Raw genomic sequence first — 23,128 nt, 5'->3', positions numbered from 1 at the left:
TTCCAGGATTTATTACACAGCCATAACGAATGGCTCCAGGCAGAAACTTGGCAAATCCTTCTGGAACGTAGGAGGAAATCTTTTTTTTTTTTTTGACAATTTTTAAAAGGGGGAAAAAATAAACAAGTGTTTACCACTTCCATTTATTCATGTGATTCTTTTGATAGGAAAGGCATTCAGAGAAAAGACACAGCCTATCTTTATGTTTTGTTTGTTTTACAAACTTGAGATATTAATATGAGCTTGCAAGTCAAATTTTGCCAAAAAGGTCTATAATTGTCCTCCTACCGGACAAGTTTTCAAGGATTCTAGTATTGGATTCTCAGGTTCCTACGTCTGATGAACATACCGATTGGGGAGGTGCTGAGTCAGTTGATGATGAGTCTTTACTCTTCATCCTGGCAAACATGGACAGTTTCAAAAGATACAATTTGTTTTGGTGGGAATTCCTTGCAGACAGAGAGTTCCTACTCATCTAGATTCTCAGGGTCTAGTTATTGTAGAGGTACAGTACACGACTATGGGAGAATGAATGATAAATACATAAAAAGCATCTTGAGAATTAATACACAGTCTCTGTTCCTATTTAAATATTCTCTTATTAAATATTCGCTATCTAGTAACTTGGGAAAATCTTTGAAACGGTAAACAGCATGCTGCTGGATCTTTCATGTCTATGCCTTCCCCTATCTGTGAACACCTTGGTGGGTTATTATAGCAATTAAACGACCCAATGCTACGAAGGCACAAGCCAGTTCCAAAACTTTTTTGAGGCTTGCCTCTCTCTTGTCTCTTCTAACCTCTTGGGAGTATCTATCCAGAAGTCTCTGAAAAATGTGAAATGCTGTGAAGATATCATTCAAACGCAAATGCTCACCACTGCAAATGTTAAGGATCACCCCCCCCCCCTCCATTACTGGAAAAGTGAAACATGGTGAGAAAGTGCACATTCTCTCCTCAACATATTTGAGTCCAAATCAACCTGATTTATCTGATGTTGTGCTGGGCTGATGGATCCCAAAGCTTTTGAGATATGTAGGAGATAGGGGCACCTGAGTGGCTCAGTGGGTTAAGCCTCTGCCTTTGTCATAATCTCAGGGTTCTGGGATTGAGCCCAGCATTGGGCTCTCTGCTCAGTGGGGAGTGCGCTTCCTCCTCTCTCTCTGCCTGCCTCTCTGCCTACTTGTGATCTCTATCAAATAGATAAATAAAATCTTAAAAAAAAAAAAGATGTATAGGAGTACTCTTAGAGTGACCTTTTTCGGTATTCTATTATTTTTGCCTCAGTTTACTGAGAAGTAATTGGCATACATCACTGTGTAAGTTCAAGGCGGACAGTGTGTTGGTTTGATTCGCATCTGTTGTGAAATGGTTGTTTTCTTTTTTTTCCACTGGAGAAAAGCGAAGGGGTCTTTTCTGAGTATGACTTTTGAAGTCCACTTTAAAAAAAAATGAAGTCTAGAACTGTAAATAATTTGTCTATATTCTACTTAACATCCAATCTGTTCACTTATTTCGTTGTTATAACCCTGTAAGCTGTTTGTGCTTGCTTATTTTTGCTTATTTGTTTTGAACTATGTAAGAAAGAGGCTACTTTCAGTGAAAACATAGACTACGATTTAAAATCCTTCATGATTCGGAGGGCTTGTATGCTTGTTTTATTAAGCACTCTTGTGCTCCCTCTGCTGCCGTGAAGAAAACCTTCACATTCAAGACCCCACGACATTCCTCAGAGTCCACTTGGCAACGATGAAGCTGATTTCCACATGAAATCAGGGCTCTCGTCTGAAATACAGTACTATTGGACCAAAACATAAAATGTAATCGTGTTTCCTTAAAAAGTGCAAATTACTTAAAGGCGGAGGGAATAAAAAAAGGAATAAACAGAAGAATTAAGTTCTACATCTGTCGGCAAATGCACCTAGACAGCCCTGTATTACAGACAGCATTCTTGGTACCTTAGCGTGATCGGAAATCACCGGAGGTGCTGGCTAAAAGGCGGTTTGCAATTCCGTAGGTCTGGGATGGATCTCTCATTCTGAATTTCTAAAAAGCTCCCAGCTGCTCTGAAGATAAGGCTTTTAGCAGCAAGATGTAATACATAATGATAAGATATCATATATACTCGATAGCCCACTTTAAGCCCTCAAAAGTAGATACTATCAAAACAATGAATTAGATGTAAGGGATAAAAAATGATTTTCCATGGCATTTGAGCAACACAGAACACAGACTAGGAGTAGAGCTAGGCAGGCCTTATCTCTCAATTTCTTTTTATTTTTAAGTTTGACTTATGCTTGTATGAATACAATATCAGATTTATGAATAGGACTGTAGTACTACATATTTGCCTACTGGCTTCTCGAAAGCCCTGCCCTTTCACTGAGTTTCTGTCTGCACAAGAGAGCCTTGTTTTTAAAGAATGAGTGTCAGTTATTTGCACGTTTAATATTTTGCCACCTGAAAATAAAACATTTCAGTACTAAAGGCAATGGAACAGATCAGGAGAATACCGCTATGCAGGAAGGAATAGTTCCAGACTTTAACAGCACTTTCTGGCTTTAATCTTAATAACTAAGAAAGTAAATGACACATTTCTTATTAATTGTTTTTACTGTTTGGGTAATATACATAGTTGGCGTCCTTAAGGGAACATTTAAATTAATTGACTCACTCTAATCTGAATTATGTGTTTTAATTTGTTTAAGGTTGTTAAAATAACTTAAACTGCCTGTGTCAGTGTAATAATTAAAATATTAGCTGTTTTTGGCTGAAAAAAAAATCTCTCAATGTAAAAATGTCTAAAAATAGAGTGGAGGTGGATTGGGCAGTCTGCAGAAGTAAAAAAACAACTCAGTTAAGCCAAACACATGGCAACCAATATTTTCTGTTACAAAGATATTTTAGATGGAGTTAGTTTTTAAGAAAGCTTTCCGAAACTGAAATGAATAGCAGAAGGTCTGTTTATTCGCAGGGCAGTACTAACAATGCCCGCAGCACAAAGCACACGTCTTTTCAGTGTCCAACCCACTGCTTCTGATCCTTTCGGGAGCCAGCCCAGTCTGCCAAGCCGGGGGAGGAGTCAGTACCCGGTTCTGTTCTGAGATATTAGCCTTCACCTTGATAATGCTTGTCAACAACAAAACGCCAGGAAGAGCCTTTTCAGGAAACTGATTTCAACTGTCCACTAGAGGCTGTAATGAGACCAACAATGTCACTTTAGACCAACCTGGGGCTTTAAACTGTAGCAATCATTGCGTTTTAAATGGGAGGGGGAAAAAAAAGTTGTAGAACCCAGTAAGAGTGAACAGTAGTAGTTTTCTTTTCTTCTTCTTTTTTTAATAGCCGTGTATATGTGCATGGTATTTTAAAATGTGAGAAAAAAAATGATTTCCGGGGCTCTCCACCTTCCTAGTTGTTAGTATGCTTATTTTTATTTCTGTAGCACGTTGGCTCTACGATACAGTTGTTTAAAAGCTGACACATTTCTCTTGGTGATTCTGTATCCTGCTTCAGTTGGTGACTAACCGTTAGGTCATAAGGAAACTCAGCCAAAGGTTTCTCCAGCACAGCTTACAGTCAATAGTGGTGGCTTCCAGGGAGAAACTTGGGTGGAAAGATCATGTTTCTAGACACTTGGTTCTAAGCACCTGAAAGAGGTCAAATGCTGCCCCGACACCTACTGGTCTTCCAGAATTATCTGCAGCAAGGAGCTCCGCTGCACTGAGCTCCCTTCAGCATGGAGGTGCCTTCGCTTTTTTCCAGGCGCCACACCTGTTGGCAAGGGGCACCCCTGCACGGAAGATTCCTTCCCACCGAGAGCTCACACCTGGCGGTGGTACACGCGGAGCGGGCGGGGTGGTGGGCCGCTGAGAACCGCGCTTCACAATTGAGCGCAGAGGAAGTTCCTCCGCGTGGATTCACGAGAACTGCCATCTGATGCTCGGTTTGCTTTCTGTATCTCCTGCACTGGTTACCTCATTTCCGATTAAATTAATGATCCCGAATTAGCTGCGAGAGGAGTGCGGGGGTCGTCTTCCCAGGCTGGGGCCGGGGACTTCAGCACTCAAAGCGGATTTGCAGACCTGCAGAAAGCGAAAGGGGAGGTGGGGGGCAGGGAGAACACCCGCTTTCAGAGGCAGGAAAGGTGACGGTGCACATGCAGTCGCGGGGACCCTTCAAACTTTCCTGAGTTGCACGCACAGGCAGTCCGCGCAGCCCCGCGGTCCTGGTTCCGGAACGAAACCGTTTGGGGGTTAACGTGCACGACGATCCGAGTCAGCCCTCTTAGACGATTCTCGGCGCGCCCGGGACGAAGGGCACGTCGGGATCACACTTGACCCTCCCCCCCTTCCCGGGGTGGGTATTTCGCCGGCTACAAGCTGAAGCCCGACACCCCTCCGAGAGTCCTCCAGAGCGCCCTGAGTTGCACCCCGCTGTCGCTCTGTCCCCTCCAACTAGGTGCAGGGACCCGGGGAGGCGCGCGAGGACCGACCGGTCACCGCTAAAATTACCTCATCGCTCCAGCTCCCCGCCCCTTTCCCAAACCTGGAAGAAGCGTCCCCTTCGGCCGGAGTCGCACCCCCCGCCCCCCGCTCCCGAGCCAGTGTCGGGCCACGCGCCGCCTCCCCGGGGGCCGCCGGGCCCGGGCAGCGCGCAGCCAAGGGTTAAGGGCGCCGGCCGGCCGGCCGCCGCGCGGTGCGCTCCGGTGCTCCGAGCCGCTCGCCCCGCCGCCCGCCAGAGGGTGCCCCCCCCCCCCCAAGTCGGATCCTTAAGCTGCGGCGGCGGCAGCCAACTGCTCCATATTTGGCTTCTATTACACATTTACATACTGGAGCGAGCGAGCGAGCGAGCGCGAGAGAGCGCGAGGGAGGGAGGGCGGGCGGGCGGAGGGAGGAGGGAGGGGAGGGGAGCAGGGGGGGGAGGAGGAGGAGGACGAGGAGGAGGAGGAGGAGGGAGCAGAGTATACCGCAGACATCATTTCTACTACAGTGGCGGAGCCGTACAGGACCTGTTTCACTGCAGGGGGATCCAAAACAAGCCCCGCGGAGCAGCCGCCAGAGCTACAGCAGCCGCAAGACACTGTTTCTCTCCCTCTGCCCCCCCTTCCCCACGCAACCCCAGATCCATTTACACTTTACAGTAAGTGGCTATTTTTTTTTCTCCTCTGATTCTCTCTTCCCCCTCCCCCATCCCCTTCGCCTCTTATTTAGATTAAAATTTGCCCCTGCCCCCGCTCTCCAGAGAGGGGCAAAAGCAACAACCAGCAAACAAACCCCAAACCCCAGTCGCCGGCACAGAAAACAGCTGGAAGAGGAGCGAAGGAAATCGACGCGTCGTGTTGTGTTGTGTGTGTGTATGTATGTGTGTGTGTGTGTGTACATACAACCTTCTCCCGCTCCAGCCTCCCGGGCCGACACCCCCGCTCGGGGCGCAGGGACTGACGGCAGGGGGCTGCCGGGCCGGTGGGCGCCCGCCAGGCGAGGGGGCGCGCCCGGGCTGGGGGTGCGGGCGCGGGCGGGGAGAGCGGCGGCGGCGCCCCGCTCCGGCGGCTGCCGGTCCGGCCGCGAGTGCGGAGAGCCGCGTCCCCCTCCCTCGAGGTGGCGTAGGGGTAGCGGCGGCGGCGGCGGCAGCGGCCGGGGGTCGCGCGCTGCCCTCTCCTGCCGCCGCCCCCTCCTCAGCCCTCTCCCCACGGAGGGCGGCGGAGCGAGTGGGTCTGGAGGAGGGCCGGGCTTCCCCGCGGGGTGGCCGCCCGGCCTCCGAGCCCGGGGCGGGGGTCTCCCCGCGGAGGCCGGCCTCGCCGGGTGCGCGGCTGCGGGCCGGGACTTTGCGCGCGGCCGGGCGCCGGGCGGTGGGAGCGCGGGGGGCGCGGAGGGGTGGGCGCGGGGGGGAGCCGACGCGCGGGTGCCGGCGGCGCGGCTGGAGCGGCGGCGGCGGCCCTGCTGTCGCCGCCGCCGCCACTGCCGCCCTGTTGGTGCGGCCGCTTCCTGATCATGTGCAGCCGCCGCCGCCCGGAGCCGGCAGCCCGCGAGCGCCCCAGCCCGGGCCGGCGCCCCCGCCAGCGGCCGCGGCAGGAGCGGAGGAGCGGCGGCGGGCGCTGCCCTGCCGGCGCGGGGAGTGAGCGGCTGCGCGGCTGCTGGGAGGGTGAATGAAGCCAGGAGGAGGGGAAGGAGGAGGCGGCGGCGGCGGAGGAGGCGCTGCGGGGACTGGGATGCGCCCTGGAGCCCCGCGGCTCGTTCACTCTGGGCCGGGCCGGAGACTCCGCCACTCCCGCGGCCGCCGCCGCCGCCGCCTCCTACGTGGTTCCAGCGCTGCGAGCAGGCCGGTCCCGCAGGGGGCAGGGAAGGGGCCGGCCGGGCGGAGCGAGAGGTGAGGCGGCGGCGGAGCGCGGCGTGAGTGTGAGTGAGTGCGTGCGCGTGTGAGTGCTTGTGTGTGAGTGTGTGTGTGTGTGTGTGTGTGTGTGCGCGCGGGGGGGGGGGGGGTGCGGCGAGGGCCGTCGCGCTGGGGAGCGGCCCCTCGGTGGCCACTTGGCTGACTCTGCGGCGCCCCGACCCCTCCCCAGCCCCCCGCCCTCGGGCCGCCTTCCTAAACTCCGGGGTTTGTGCTTTCATTTTATTTCCGACCACGTAGGGGGCTGACTGGAAGCGGTGGAACAATTCAGGTTTTCTGGGGAGATTGAGCAAGGACCTTAGTGGGGGGTGGAAGTAGGGTGGTGGTGAAGATCTTGCCAGAAAACAACAACAACCAAAAAAAAAAAAAAATCAGTTTCCAAGGACCGTGGGGTTCGGTTCAACCCTGTGGCTGTTCTGTTTTGTTTTGCTTTCCTAGTATATAATACTGCAGATAAGAGGGTAATATAAATACTTCGGGAGATTGGGAAATTGCTGAAGAGTAGTAAGGGCAAAAAAAAAAAAAAAAAAAAAAAAGCCAGTCGGAAGCTGGTTATATAATGCGCGATGTGGCTAACGAGAACGGCAAGCTATTTTTATTTTGTTTACCGTATGCTGTGCAGTAGGGACTCCTCCAAACTGGTTCTGTCCCCGAAGAGATTCTTAGCTTCCCTGCGAGATCCGCAGGATACAATTAGTAAAATTGGAAGACCCTAGTACACCCACAGAATAAAAACTACCGCCTTAGAGTGGCCTGCTCCCTGCACACCCCTTCGTGCATGCAGGGAAATGTGTATATGCAAATAAGCTCTCCCTTGGCAATCTAGTAGTCCTATCTCATTTGTGTTTTGTAATGCAGGCTGTTCTTAATATCTAAACATTGTGGGTACGTATTGCACAGAGCAGTGGGTAGTTACTTGATGGTTATTTTTAGGCATAGCTAGTTACTTTTCCAACCCTGTTAGGGAAGCCACTTCTCTTTGGGTTTCTCAGGAGTCCTGCAGTTCCTAGAAGCCCCCCCCCCTCCCACCTTAGCCCACCCTGGGGGTTATTTGTAGCGGGGTACTTGGGTTTTTTTTGGTTTGGTTTGGTTTTGGTTTTTTGTTTGTTTGTTTGTTTGGTGGAATGAAGCCTAACCACCAATCCCGCACATGAACTCCTGAAAAGGGGTTGCATCCTCACAGCTAAAGCTGTGGCATTTAATCTCCTCTGACTGTCCTATGACTGTGTGCGCCTCAGTCAATATTTTAGAAGGTCCGCAGACAAATGGGCTTGGGGGCTGCCTTCTGGGTACAGCTGAGGGCAAAGGGCTCCCCGGAGCCTCCTGGCCACCCATGTTTCTCTTCCTACAGATCCGTGTCAGGGGTGTAGGTTTTCCCTGCACTTACTCTGCGGATCACTCCTGTAATTAGATCAGGCTGCCATGGCAACAGACAGTGTGCCTCGTCCATGCTGGTGGGTTTGTCTTGTGCCTGGACCACTCCAAGTGTTTCACGCACGGTGTTTGTGCCGTGCCAGCCGGAGGGCACACTTCACTCCCTCAGTTGTGGCGTCTTTCAGTCATTTGGCCGGGAGTCACCGGATGAGACCTCGAAGCCACTCAACTTTTGTAAAGGAGACCCACAAGCTGGTCTTGCTGGGTGCGGTATGTGAGCGCCTCTCCCACACCGTGAAAGGGGCCTGGCAGGCCTGCTGATGGTGATTGTGAACAGACAAACAAGTATTTGGTACTTGTTAGAAACCTTTCAGAGCTTACTCAAGCCACATTGCTTTTGCAGTCTGGTGCCTTTGGCCTTGTGGGTACTTAACCCCTTCGAGGGGGAGAGCACCCGTCCCTTAGAACCTATGGTGTCTGTGGCCAAGGACTGGGATTCTAAAGGGTTGACTCGGTGGAAGTTGTTTATTTAGGAATGATGTCTCCGTTGTCACATTTCACAACTTCACCGTGACAGGAGCCGCTCTAATACCAAAAAATGGGACTGACTGGAGGGGCCCTTCTGAAATGGGTATGTGTTTAATTTGGACTTCTTGGACATCCTTAGTCTTTACATCTGTAAGTTGTACAGATTGGTTCTTCTCTCAGGTGAGTGATGACAGAGGCCTAGAGCTTGGGGACTGACGTTGGGTGATGCTTTTACACAGGAAGCAACTTGCACTGTGATATATAATTTAATGAGCATTCAATAATTTAGAGAACAGCCACTCTCCCTTTGCATTAGGGCACCCCCTCATTAGGTTCACCAGGCAACGAAAAATAATAATCTTGTTGCCGAAAAATAAAAAGGAAAGAAAAGTAAGTAGCTTTGGTGGCTGAAGCTTTTGGGGCACAGGCGAGCCACCTGGGGTGGGGAGGTATTTTTAATAATTTTCATATAGGAAAGAGAAAGTGATTGAGAATAATGATGTCTTGATTTGGTCGTGATCCTGCCAGAGTGTTTCAGTTTTATAGCCCCATAGCTAAATTGGTAAATCCTTTTTTTTTTCCCCCCTGGAGCTAGGATTTGTTCCCCACGGGGGGTTTACAACTTTCTACCATTTAGTGAGTTTATGTGGTTGGTAACTTGATTGTGGCCTGTTCAGATCAAGTGCTTCTGTGGTTAAAACAAGCTATCCCCCCCATGTAAATAGATGGGAAGCAAGGATATGGAGTAAAGCACAGAAGTTTAAGTTTTACACACTTTGGTCCTGGATTATATCTTGCAATATGCAGAAAATCTCTTGCACTAAAACGTGAATGTGTATTTTTGAATGCAAAAATAAGTATGAAAATGTACTTGATGGGGGACTGTGAAAGTCAGTATTTTCCTCTCTAGATTTCGTTTTAAGAGGGTTTGGTTCACAGAAGTGATACTTTGTGGGGAATATTATAACTAGGCTCCAGGGCCTCTGAATTGTCTTTTAGTCTTAGAGATGCAAGAAAAACTCTTAGCCGTCAGATTCTATGTCAAGTGCCTGTCGAAGGCCTTACATTTCATTGTCTGTGAGTCCTGGGAAAGGCCAGCCCTAAGAGATTATTAAAACATTAGTAAACACATTTCTATGACTCCTGTGTTTGTTGTCATTACAGAGTTTAAGGACTCACATTCCTTTTGTGTAATATGCCTTTATTTATTTTTTCCATTGTGAAACGTCAAGAGGAGTTTACTTGTGCACTTACCTTGAGTGACAGTTTCTGATGACTAACACTTCGTATCAGCAGCTCATCTTGTTTCCTATTAGAAGTTAGTTGATAAACATTTTTTATTAAAAGCCTAAAAATTAGTGTAGGAGTGAATGTTAATTCTTCCAAATATAGCTGTGAGCAGCTAACCCATAGTTTCGACTCTGAAAACTGAAATAGTTGCATATTCACGTGACAGGTAGGAGACAGAGTGGACACCGTTTTCAGGGTGGACATCAATAGTTTGGTTTCCATTGCTTTTTGTTTTCAGCGTTTATTCAGTAATTTGAAAGATTGGCTTCTGTGAGAGCTTTAGACATGGGATGGGCTTAACTGCTTCAAAGAACAGATTTAGTTCCGGTCATACTTCCAAGGTTATCAGAAGCAAGCCCTCCTTATTTTGTAAAAGCATCGAGAATAATACATTGCAGAAATCTCAGTAGAGAGAATCATTTCTGTCCCAGGGTGTTCCATACAGGACTGCCCATTTTTAAGAATGAATCTTACAGTCCTCAATTATGCTGTTCAAATGTTGGTTTCATTGAATTCAGTTTAATAAAAGACTCACTCAACATGTCTTTAAGGGATGATATAATAATGAGCATACGGAATGCTGTTTTAGAGAATATTTTTAAATGTTGGCTGAAAGCGTTGTAATTGGATCAAGGTTCTGAAAAAATATATATACATGCTTAAAATTTAGGAGCGATAAAAAGATTTAGGTAGATCATCTCTATTTGTGGAGACAGTTTTAAAAATCTTTTTTCCTGTTTCATAATTTATGTATTTTTGTCTTTATCAGTGTAGTAATATATTTTGTCATCCTTATACATAGGAACTTTCGGGCTAGCATGCTATAAATGTTTGTAATGCGTGTTACCCTCCTGAATGTAATGAAACCTGTTTAGAATTATTACAGACAAAAAAGCGACAAGCACTGTGTTCTCCTTGATATGGGTGATGTTAGCAGAAACGTTTCATTGATTTTTCTATAACTTTTAATGCGTACCATTTGTGGAGTAATGAAAATTCAGTGGTAATTGTCATAATGTAAGCAAAAATGGTATCCCACCTGAAAATGACTTTTCAGAAAATTCACTGGAGTGTAATCAGAATTTGAGACTTAAGGGGGCAGAGGTTGCCCTAATTATGCTGTTTTGATTCAGGCTCAGAGGAACTCCTTATTCCACTTAGGGGTTCTTCAGCACGACACATTTTGAGGGAGTTATTTAGCAGAAGTTTTTAGTGATAATCGTCTTAGCTGCTAACCTATAAGCAATTTATCTCCTAACATGCGAAGAAAATGTATTCTTCTGTCACTGTGTATGGCAAATTGTCTTTTATTGCACCCTTAGATTTGACCTACCCTCTCTGAATTATCTATATTATTTACTGTATTTATTCATCTATTATTTTCTCCTTACCACCCCATTAGTATTATTTAGGCCGTCTATCTTGATAATCTTCCTCTATAAATGGAATTGCATTATGTAGTTCTGCTATGCTTTTAAAATATTAAGTCTTCTGTGTTTAGTGCATATGTTGTAGGAAATGTTCTATAGGCTAGTATTGGTTGTTTTTGTTGTTGTTGTTATTTCGTTTTTTTGTTTTGTTTTGTTTTAGTAATTTGTCTGTATGTTCTTGAAATGAATCCTCTCTGCCTTGCTTCTGTTCTTGTGTTTCTTCCCTCTGATGGAACAGCAAGTTACGTGAACTCTCTTAATTCCTGTAACTGGTGTAGCAACACAAATACTTTTGAAATAAGTAGGCATGCCAGTGTGAGAGTAAATTAGTATTTTACAGCATTCGCATCATGCTTGACTGTCCTGTGCACTTCAGCAGAGTAGGAGGAGACTGTAATTTGGACTCTATAAAACCTTATCTGTGAGGAGATATGCAAATAGGACTGTGTGCACACACACATACACCAGCAAACACTCCACTGTTAGCTCATAAAACAAGTGCCGCCCGCCAGTCCACGGTACCCGCACCTTGTTCAGAAATGATTATCCCGTATGTTGATGCTGTGTGCGAAGTTACTAGTAGAAACAAGGAAACAGTGACTGCGGAAAGGCAGATAGAATTCCGTGAGCCTCTCTTTAACTTGGCCACCACTGACTTTTGTAACTCACCGAGCTTCTGCAAGGAGAGAGCCTCAGTGCAGTCTTCCCAGAGCGTCCAAGACGTTGTAGTCTAGGACAGCTTCCCCGTGTTCTCTGGAATCACAGATTACATGTGGAGAAGCCAGCAATTCGAAAACTTCCTTCTTTTGCCTATCAGTCCCCGGCATGTAGTAGATGCTTAAGGAAATACTTGCCGAACGAATTCCCGAGAAGTAAGGAGGCTTTGGCTACTGTTCGTTACTTTGAAAAGTGTTGGAAAGCGATCGAAATTATTTTCCTTTCCAGCTGGGCTGTGCTCTTAAAAATAGTGAGTGTATATGGTTGAAAATAATCATGACTACGGAGATGTGTTGCCATGTACCCAGGGATAATTGGCTCACTTACCTGTTTACAGATTATTCACATTGGAGATCGTGTTCATAACTCCAGAATAGTTTCTTTCTGACATCCAGCATAATCCTGGGCCTCCTCCTTCCTACGGTTACCTGGCGTGGGCTTAGGAAACCCAAACTAAATTTAAAATCAGCCCAAACAAATATACACACCAGCTCCAGTAATCAAAGACGGAAAATCTGCCTAGCAATGACTAGTTGGGGGGTTAGTTTATAACTGTGCTTTCTGATTCGTTCTGTCTCATGTGGGCAGTGGGGAATGACCAGTATCTAAAAATATTATTTTAATAGGGCTGAGAACTCTGCTAGCAGATCAAGTCTTCAACTTCTTCCATTTCTGTGCATAGGTCTTTACCTCACAAAAACTACTACAAGCACCAAGCTCCCTGATGGAAAGGTATATGGAAGATTCATTCATTCTCCTTTCGTCCGCTCGCACATTCACTCATTCATTATACAGTGGATGATTTTTCCTCAACCGTTTGCAAGGCATTGTGGCACAATGAACATGAAATAGACATGCATTCAAAGAAGCAATAGTGGCAAGTCCAGTGAACATGTGCATACTTTCACAGTTTATTCTGCATTTGATACATTTTTCTCTCCCATTCGACTGCTATGCTAATAGCTGTGCTTTTTTTCTTTTCTTTCTTTCTTTCTTTTTTTTTTTTTTTTTTTTTGGTGATTGTTCCTGAAGTTGCATGTTGATAGTAATACATGACATGTGAAAATTAGACTTTGGCTCAATTCCTATTCAATCCATGCCCATTTCACCTGATCTCCCTGTGATTACCAGCATGTGTTTATCAGATGATCGGTTAGAATCATCAGGGAAAAGAAGGACAGTCCCTGGCTCAAATAGGGAGGCCGAGCTCTTCCTTTGATTGAAGGGAGGACCTTTTTTGTGGTGGTCTCCCTCTGAGCCCTGTGGACTTGAACCAGGCCTGCCTTCTGAGCTGGCTGGTATCTGTAATTCTCATAAGACAAAATGCACAATTTGATGTCCTTCAAGTTTCGATTTCCGTATCCTTAAGGTTGGGGTTCTTTTTGGAAGCTGTTTGTCCTGGTTTTCATTTTGGATTTCTTCTTCTCCCCCTCCCTCAACCCCCTCCACCGCCTTGACCCCTGCAGGAGCCCCAAGCAGCAAGTCTCCAGGGTGGTCCGTTCAAGCCTGGGATTCCTGTGTCATCCTCGCAAGGCTGGCCCCTCCCCCACGGCCACTCCAGGGAAGTGCGTCACGTATCAGGTGAGACTTTGGCTATGCTTGTCTGGTTTCCATCCGAGGATCCAGCCTGACCCGGAAAATCACCTCGTGCCCACGCTTTTGCGTGGCGTGAGTGGACCGTTCGCCGCCACTGCCTTTGCAGACTGCATTCTGAGGGAGATTGAGAAATTGCCAAGAGCACTTAAAAAAAAAACCAAAAAACAAAAAAACTTGGCTTGAAGTGTCTCTCTTTTTGACTTAATTGAGAAGAAAGTGGTTCATGAAGAAGTCTGTGTTTGACCTGGTGACGATTGGTGTTTGCTTGTTAGACTTGAGCCTGACCGTCTTCGTGGTCCCCTTCTCCTTAATGTGATGAGACCGTTTTGTTGCCAAACTGTGACTGTAAGTGACCGTTTTCGTGTCTTAGGTTTCCGTCGTAGCGTGCTTCAAGTGTAGGGAGACAGAGGCCTGTTTGTTCAGTGGCAACTGGTCTTTGTCGAATCTTGAATTTCTTGGTGTCTGTTTGGATTTTACAACTTCCTGATTGCCTCACGTACAGTAAATTTTTCTGGCCTGGAGAGTTTCGTAGACGGAGAGTGTATGCGGTGTCGATGACTCATGGCTCTGTACTGAGAGAGGGCAAGAGGATCCTGCCTGCATGAAATCAGGAGACATGGAAGTTAAAAGTTGGGGCGAGAGGGCTTGGGAGCACGGGTGTAGGCAGCCAAAGGGGATTGTGAAATAGATCCCCTCTTGCTGTTTACTTTGGGAGCAGTCCTGCTGGGACCTGTGGAAATGGACTCCTTCAGAGGTTCCCAAGCTTGGCTGAGCAACAGAATCACCTGGAAAGCTTAAAAAGAGAGAGGAAGAGGGAGAGAGAGAGAGAGAGAGAGAAAGACAGAGAAAGGACTTACAGCTCCACCTCCTGAATCAAAATGAACCTTTAATGATCTCTTACAATTGCAATTCTGCAATACTGGAATTGTACTATTGTACAAGGGTTTGGAAACTGCCGGATTGGGTGGTCTCTGGGCAGCTCTTCCCAAGTCATGTTCTGTTTCCTTGCTTGGCGAGACACACAGTCTGCTGTTATCACACCTCACGTATAAAATTCTCGGTGTGCAACTCATTTGTTGCAGGGTGGCTGTTTGCTTTACCGGAATGTTCCGTCCAAAAACGATTTACCAGCTTTCTTTAAATAAAGGGCTCCCCTTGTATACCTAAGATGGAGTTCGTAAGTGAACGTCTTATTCCCACGGCATCTGAGCTACGAGCATGGGGCTCCGGAAGCAGCCTGTCTGCTTTTAGCCCCTGCAGCTGTCAGCATGTCCTGGGGAGTCCTGTTAGCTTTCTGTGCCTCAGTTTCTTGATGAGTAAGGTGGAGATAAGATTCGAACTTTCTTTGAGGGCTGCTGTGAGAATGGCGTGAAATAGTGTGTGTTTATGGAGAAGGAGAGTACCAGCATATGGTTTGTGATCTGGGAACATAGGTTATCTTTGTGCTCGTGTAATTTAACCTTTTGACAGGTTGATTACCACGTTCTTGCTCTGTGACGGTGGCTCCTGGACCAGACATGACTGGGAGCCAGCAAATACACCTGTACCTTGGTCTTTGGACCGGCCCTATAGACATTTGCAGCTGTGCAAAACAAATGAGCCTTTTATTTATTTTTCTGAATGCTGCATGAGTCTATCTCTCTTGCTGCGATAGGGTACATACGTAATGTTTTTCTCTGGTTGCGAGGTGGGAACCGAGAAGTTTGGAGCACAAATGAAGTTATTTGTGGCCTGAGTAAAAAGAAACAAAAACCAGAGTGACTCAAGCTCAAATTTAATGATTCAGGAAGGGTAGCCGGCAGAGTCCTGCTTGGGGGGTGGGAGGGCAAGAAGGAATCCTGAACATCATATCCTTGAGAAATATGGACCTGAGTCCTTGACATTTTATGGCCAATGGGTCAGGGAGGTGTCATTTAAAAGGAAATAGAATAACCCCACGGTTACATGTCAAGGTGAGCTTCTTAAGGTCTGCAAATGTCAGCTGACTGGCCAGGGGCGAGACGCCTCCCCACCACTGCTTTGTCTCCTAGGGGTTTGACCATTTCATAGGCTGGGCAGAAAATCCTCACATTGAATTTTTTGGGGCACTTGTTTCATTGCATATGTGGTGAATACACATGCACCCCCCCCCCACCTGTGGTGTTTAAAAGAGAATTTCATTGTGAAAACACAAGCAACGAAAGATCCTATCTTTTGGCCAATAGGTGCAGCCTACTGAGAAGACACTAAGGTTTTTATAGTATATTGGGCAAGTCTGAGTGTCTTATGAATACGTATTGTATTACTGGCAAAGTAGTGCCGAGTCACCTTGAATTCTAAGCTGCTGACATTTTCGGTGACTGCATTTAAAGGAAGCGTATGAGCATTATCTAAACATTTTGCAGAAAGAATGGCCTCCTTAGCGCGCTCACAATTGATGGTTAAACGTGAGCAGGGAAATAGTATTGTTCGTGCTGTACTCTGTTAGTTTCATTAAGGTGGTTTTTTTTTCTTTTTTAATTAAAACGTAGATTGCAAGTATTTCTGGTTCTACTTATTTCATAAACACGGTAGGGCTCTAGCAAAGTTTCGACCTAACTTGCTCCCAGGCACCATCTATGTAAAGAAATGATTCATTCATTTATTCACTGTGTCTTTTTTGAACTACTACATGGTGCTGTGGGAATGCCAGTGAGTAAGAGCTTCCAGAAGGAGCTTGCATTCTCCGCGGTCAGGTAGGGGAAAGAAGAAATGCCCGGAAAGAACTAATACAAAGCAGAATGGGGCGCGTTGTCCTTCCTGGGGTAAATTCTGACACCAAAGGAATTCGGAATGACGCTGAGTGGGATGGTGAGGAAAGGCTCGGAGGAGGAGGGATCATCTGAGTTCAGCTCTGAAGGCTGGTTAGCATTTCTGTGGGAAGAGATGGATGGAGCCGGGCAGGCCGTGTAAGTGGCTGGGACGCAACCAGCGAACGTGAGATGTAACCCACGAGGCCATTTTGGCCGGAGCACAGGTGCCGGTGGGCACCGGAGTTGTAGATGGGGTGGGAGATACAGTTGCTGAGAGGTCAGGTCTGGAGATAAATTTGGAGGAGTCACTGCCTTAAAAGGGGTCTTTGCAGTTGAGCTGTGGGTTTGCCCAAAGTTTGCCAGACGCGGTGGGGGGGGGGGGGGGGGGGGGGGGAATGACTGTATTTCAGGGCTGACATCAGTGGGCGTGGAGTACCTGGAGGGAAGGTGAGCAGCTGCGGAGAGGAGCTGGGACATTGGCACGGCGCAGCCTTTGTGTGCTTGGTCTGGGGAGACCGAGGGCCAGGGGAGGCTGGTGCCAGGTTGAAAAGGGTGGCTGGGCGGGTGAGCGGATCTTCTCCCTGGAAGCTCAGCGCCAAACTGCAGCTCAATGAAATCACGTTGAAACCTTTCTTCCTTTAAGACCTTAAAAGAAAGAAAGAAAGAAAGAAAGGAAGGAAGAAACCTGAGCTAATTTTAGCTACATCTAATATGTGTGTGTATGAAAATGAATGCCGCTTTTGAGATTCAGTGTGCGCGGTATCTCTTTCCATTTCAACAAATGATCCCTCGATTTTCCTCTCAACAGTTTTATTAAGATTTTCAGTGAGGCCCTGTACCTGTTAACAACAGTTCCAGCGTTTGCTTTGATCTTTTCCACCGTCGATTTTTTCATCTCCCGTGATGGGCGTAAATCACCTTGTGCTGTCCACTTGACTCTGGGGCAGTTGTTCATTTCGGGCCATTTGTTTTCTGTCCTTGGATAGAACGCATGAATATGGGCGTGTTTTGTAACTTTAAAGGCTTTCCTGGAGGCTTTTCATGGAATCTTTTGAATGTGACATACATACAACTCACACATGCGAGGCGTGCCTTTCTGGGCAATTTGGCTTCTTGTTTATACTTTATTAGTGAGCCTTGACTCTAGGATGAAAAGAGGCTGAGACACACGGCTCAAAGTGAAGGGGAAGGCTGAAAATTACCTGGTTGCACGTCTCTTGGTGGGCAGTCTGCTTTAGTATATAAGTAGAGAAAATTGGCAGATTATTGAAGATTTTTTTTTTTTCTTTTTTGGACCCGGGTTATTCAGAGGGCTTGCTTTTATTCCCCAAACTAGCTCGGAATGAGGCAGAGACTTCCCCACCTTCCATGAAAGACGAGAAGGTGAGGACAGGAGCCAGAAGGATGGAGAAAACACCACCTCCAGGGGCAGATCATTCTGTCTGCACATATTTACCGTGCATCTTCTGGTGAGAGGCATCGGGCTAGCTAGACCCTAATGGATTTATAGAGCCTGCCCGTCATTCACACTCACTGTATATTAACTCATTTAATCCTTACTGCAGTCCTTGGAGGTAGGCACTCTCAGTACCCACTCGGCAGATGAAGGAAACTGAGGCACAGAGAGGAAAAGTAACCTGCCCCAGGTTGATCAGCGGTTCAGTGGGGGAAGTCCTGCTTGGCTCCCATCCTGGAGCCAGGCGTTGTCTCTCCAGCCCAGAGCCCTGTCCGTGAAAGCTTACAGTTGAGTGGAGAAGGCAGGGTGTGTCTGGGAGTCATGTTTAAAGCGTCACGGTAGACATGCAGCATCCTCGGGGAGGTCCAGATCGGGGAGGGGCTCATGGATGCTGGCCTTCCGTCTGGGTGCTCGGCCGTCTGCTCGGAGTTGCACACAGGCTGTCCTTGAGGTGTCCTCACTCTTCCTCATGGTGCCCTGAGATTTCAATAATTATTAATTGAAGAAAGTGATGACAGTGGCAGTATGCTTATCGGTGTTCCCCAGGATTGGCTTCAGTTGGGCTCCAAACGCCATTGGGCATCAAGAGTCCCAGGGAGACGATGAACTTTTGACTCCCCCGAGAGCTTCCCTGGGTCATTGCTCAGCTGGTAAGATTTGGCAGATGATACAGCCTCCTCACGGCTCCAGTTTGCGAGGTGGTGAGGCTGGCAGCGGATACCAGCCCCAAGAACAAAGCGTGCCGGGAAACGGGGGCACACTGGGGTTGGGGTGGCTGTTGGGAAGCCTGGGTCTCCCGTCCTCTCCCGTCCCCTCCCCTGCCCCCCGCAGGGTCTCTCATTTTCTCTCCTCCTGTGGACCAGTCGATGAATCTTTAAGCGACTCACGTCAGACAGATAGAGAAAGGATAAAGATCACTTTTCTCTTAGGCTGCTTTGGGGAAACTAGTCTGTCTTTCTTAGGTTGAATGAAAATCACAGGATTGAAAAAAAAAAATGCCTTGAGAGGCACCGGCTCTCGCTTTATAGACACGGAGAACGCGGGAGGACTTGGGTTTTACTATCCGTGCGCTAGCCTGGCAGTGCCAGCCTCCATCCCAGCCGTAATCATATGTGATGCATTTTTATTTACAGATTAGGAGGCTCTGACTCTGACATATGAGTAACCGGGAAGCTCCTCCCTCTAGCAGTCGTGTGTCATCTGCTTCAGAGAACTAATTGCTTGGCAATTCCCCTTTGGTAATTCCCTCTTTATTTTCTGATGAGTTACTTAACAGTGATGGGCTTGTACGGCAGAGCGTGGAGTTTAATGTGTGCTCCAGAAACTCCCCTGTAGGCCTGGGGGATATGTTTTTCGAATCTTGTTGGGCTTTACTGGAGGAACACTGAAACCATTATATATATGGCCTGTTAATATTTCACTCAATACGAGGTTAAACCCAGAGCAGGGTGCAATTTTCCAAAAGAAATCAAAACCAGGCCTCTTTTTTTAAAATGTGCCCCTGTGCATTTGAAAATTATTAAAAAGGAATTTAATATTTATAGAATGCTTAATGCTCTTTTAAAAATCTGATTTCAAATGGAGTAGCTTTCCAGGACGAGGCAGAGGGAGGGTGCCGCGACGGGGAACAGAGGGACAGCTCGTTTGGGGACTGAGTTTCTGTTTCCCGACCTGCTGCAAGGGGCCTGGGGATGCTCATTTTCCCTTGCCGAGCCTCAGTTTCCCCATCTACAGTGAACGAGGTGACGGGGGACCCGATGGCTCGGGCCCCTTCTCAAACACTGTGCAGTTCCATGAACAGATTTTCTTGCAGTCCTTCCCCTTGGCTCCCCTAAGACCTTTGCTCTGTCAAACATCATTTGCTGTTGTTTGACTTTGTTATGTTTTGTATTTAATTAGAATTTACATTTTTTAGCTGTTATTGTGTCATAATTTATAGAGGATGTCAGAAGAGGTGCCTACAATCGTTTATCACCCTATGTATATTAGGTTCATACCTGAAGACCTCGTCTGTCCCTTTTTACTGCTCTTGCTACCATGCCCCAAACACCGCCCGTTTCTGGAGCGGCCGCCTTATGGCTGGAAGGAATCTCTCAGCTAATTGGGGAATTGATTTTTGCAAGGAGAGTGCGGGAGCTCTGCTCTCCTTGCAGTAATATCAAGGGTCATCTTGTGCTTTTAATTTGCAAGTAGAAATCCTTTTGATGTCACTTGGTTTTACCTGCACATGCCCGGTGGAGTCGCGAGATGATTCCTTTCCTGTTCTGCCGCAGTTTTCCAGTCCGTGTGTGCCACCTTAGCTTATCTTATTGGTTAATTTTCAAGTAGTTCCTATGATGTCTCTTGATCCATTACCGTTTGGTCTCTTTAGGCAGCTAGTACAGACAGGACAGGTGACAAATCAGAGTGTTGTTTTGTTTGCCTCGCAGGCAGCGGGGAAGGGAAGAAGCCCTTCTTAGGGTGGGTGCCAGCGAGCCTTTGAAGGCAGGGAGGTGGAGATTTGCGTTCTGGCTCTGGCTCCTTAGGCGTGTGAGCCAGGCCACATTTCTAGAGTCCGTGATCCTCAATGTCTGCATCTGTAAAATGGGCACGATGACAGCATGTGCCGTACAGGGGTGTTGGAAGGATCAAACAAGGTTTTACCACATATAGTGCATGTGGGATGATTTCAATGCATAATCAAAAAAAGAAGGGGAAGGCATAGAACTTAAGAACTGGGGGGGGGGGGGGGAATGAAAGCAGAGGAAAGGGCTGTGTGTTTGGAGGTACTTGGGGTAGAAGGAGTCCCTCAGGTCTCCTTGTGGTCAGGCTTTGAATGCCAGATGGACCTTTGCAACTTGGGAAGGATTGTGCACCCTCCGCTGATTCAGGAGTGATGTTCTCCACCACTCCATCAGCCGCACAGAACAGGGTGTTCGCTACAATGTGACTGATAAGAATGCTACATTGTAAACGTCTCTGGCCTATACATAACAGCAATAAAAGAAAACCAATCAAAGCAAAAGTTCCCTTTTATCCCACCATCCCAGTCGGCAAATCTCGTTCACCTCTGTGTGTTGTCTTCTAGTCCTTGATGATGTAACACATAAGTTTTTTTAGTTTTGCTTCTTTTTTTTTTCCATTTAGCATAAACATTCTCTTTTTGTAACCTAGATTTTGCAGTCATCATTTGCAAGGATTATGCACTGTCTTATGAAGTTGTTTAACCTTAATTTAAGTTTTGTGTTACATGTGGACATTTGCATGGTTTCTAGTTATTTACTGTTATTTCTTAAAATTTTTATTATTAAAAAGATTTTTTTTTTTACTGTGGGTTTTTAAAAAAGATTTGTTTATTAGAGAGAGAGAGAGAATGTGTGTGTGTGTGTGTGTGTGCACGGTGGGGAGGGGTAGAGGGAGAGGAAGAAAGAGGATCTCTGTCGGACTGTCCTCTGAGCACCCAGCCCCATGCAGGGCTTGATCTCACGACCCTGAGATCTCATGACCTGAGCCAAAATCAAGATTTGGATGCTTAACTGACTGTGCCACCCCGGCTCCCCTACTTATTTGCTCTTTTAAAGCAGCAGTGGATATCTTTGTACACTTAAGTATTTACTTAGGTTATAGTCACAACGGAAGGCTTACATAAACTGCCATAGTGGGGGAGTGACTCTGAATTGCTTTCTAAAGGGCCTGTGCTTATTTCCATTGCTACTAACAATATGTGAATGTGTCTTTCTCCGACCTGATTAATTGTGGGACCTATTCTTTTTTGCATACTTTAATAGACGTTTTGGTTTTATTTTTTACTTATTCTTAAGATTTTATTTCTTCTTCTGAGAGAGAGAGAGAGGGACAGAGGAAGCACAAGCTGGGGGATAGGCAGAGGAAGAGGGAGAAGCAAGAGCCCGAAATGGGACTCCTTCCCTGGACCCCAGGATCATGATGTGAGCCCAAGACAGATGCTTAACCAACTGAGCCACCCAGGCACCCCTAGCCTTCTTGGTTTTATACTTTGCATTCCTTTGATTCCTCCCAGAGATATTTCCATATATGTTTATTTGCTAATTTTTTAACAATTAATTTAATTTAATTAACAAATAAACATATGTGTTTATTTGTTAATTAAACATGTATGTTTATTTGTTAATTTGCTAATTTTCTTTTACACAATTAACAAATGGAAGTCTTGATACTTCCTAATCGGAGTATCTTCCAGTGTTCTAGACCTCGGTCTTTTTATTTATTTTTTATTTTTTTAAAGATTTTATTTATTTGACAGAGAGAGGCACAGTGAAAGAGGGAACACAAGCAGGGGGAGTGAGAGAGGGAGAAGCAGGCTTCCCGCTGGGCAGGGAGCCTGATGAGGGTCTCAATCCCAGGACCCTGGGATCTTGACCAGGGCCAAAGGCAGACACTTAATGTCTGAGCCACTCAGGCGCCCTAAATCTCAGTCTTTTTAAAATCCCATTCGCTGCAGCCATTTTCCCGGGTCTGGTTTTCTTTTCCTCCGATTGTATTACTTTTTGGCGTGTGGAAGTTCAGGTGTTTAGAGGATGTCTGTGGTCTCCTCTGTGATGGCACCCAGGGCCAACCTGGAAGGGAGTTCGCATTCTGCGCTGGCCAGCAGCTTTGCTGGGTATAGTTCTCATGCTCCGCTACCCACAGCTTTCCTTGGGAACTGTTCCCTGTTGAAACCCTGTGCTCGCTTCTGCCAGGGGCCCCTTCCGCTTTTCCTCCCACCTGTTCCCGACTCTCTGCCCGTCAGCCAACCTGGGCCAGTTTCCTAGGGTCTCCTCTCCCCACCTTTGGGCTCCTCCACCCTCGGCGGCTGACCCGTATTTGCTCTCGTTGGGCCCCACCGTGGGAACTGCGCTGGCTGTCTGGCTGCCTCCCTCCCGGGGACCTGAGCGATCAGTCAGGAGTTTCAGACCTGGTGAAACTGAACTGTTATCAAACATCCTGGGTTGGGGTCTGATTTTCATCCACATCGGACTAGAGACGCTCACTGCTACCTGCATCTTTCCTGTTTCCCCTCTGCTCTGGAGAGGGCTCTTTGGGCAGGTGCTTGCGAGCCGTTGTCTAAGTACTGAACTTTGGGGAAGGCTGGTGTCAGGGACTGAACTTGGGCTCGTGGCTCAGCAGGGCGGGGAGGTCTGGGTTGTGATATATATTCCCTGCATCCCCTCCCCAGATGTCCCCTTGCGCTGGTCCAACTTGTGTTCCTCTCCGGAGCCCAAATGCATGTTTCTTACGGCGAGAGATCTGTTTGCATCTCTTTTCCTCCGCTCCTTCCCCGAATTTTCATGGGCCTCAGGATGAAGCCCACAGTCTGCAACCTGGCTCGGCAGGCTTGGGGGACCTTGCTTATCTCTCTGACCTCTTATCTGCTGCCTCTTATTTGGGTAACTTCAGTCACACTGCATGTCCTCCTGAGAAGCCCCTTGCGCCGCAGCTCTGTGGCTTGCTACTCCTTCCCTCCTCCCTTTCTTGACATCTGCCTGCTCGCCGCTATCTTTCTGGGTAACTTCACCTTATTTTTAAAATTTTAACTGAATCTTTTCCCCAGGGTTATATGCTGCCGGTCTGGGCTCCCA

The 23,128-nt window shown here is 47.3% G+C and overlaps 1 protein-coding gene across 6 annotated transcripts in view; it reads left to right on the top strand.

The window, feature by feature from the left end:
* Positions 1-5,602: 5,602 nt before the first annotated feature.
* The window catches only part of ATXN1 (ataxin 1), a 401,017-nt gene continuing 383,491 nt past the window's right edge, over positions 5,603-23,128 (top strand). For 2 of the 6 annotated variants that reach the window (XM_059399497.1, XM_059399498.1), the window contains exons 1-2: positions 6,068-6,369; positions 13,196-13,310. The gene's annotated coding sequence lies outside the window, so the exon portion shown is untranslated. Of the gene's footprint in view, positions 5,805-6,067; positions 6,399-12,411; positions 12,462-13,195; positions 13,311-23,128 lie in introns of those variants that run through there. The other 4 variants (XM_059399500.1, XM_059399499.1, XM_059399501.1 and 1 more) reach the window with 4 other exon arrangements.

This window comes from Mustela nigripes, chromosome 5 (genome assembly GCF_022355385.1).
Source record: "Mustela nigripes isolate SB6536 chromosome 5, MUSNIG.SB6536, whole genome shotgun sequence".
NCBI classification, from domain to species: Eukaryota; Metazoa; Chordata; class Mammalia; order Carnivora; family Mustelidae; genus Mustela; species Mustela nigripes.
This window is presented reverse-complemented; position numbering and strand designations above follow the sequence as displayed.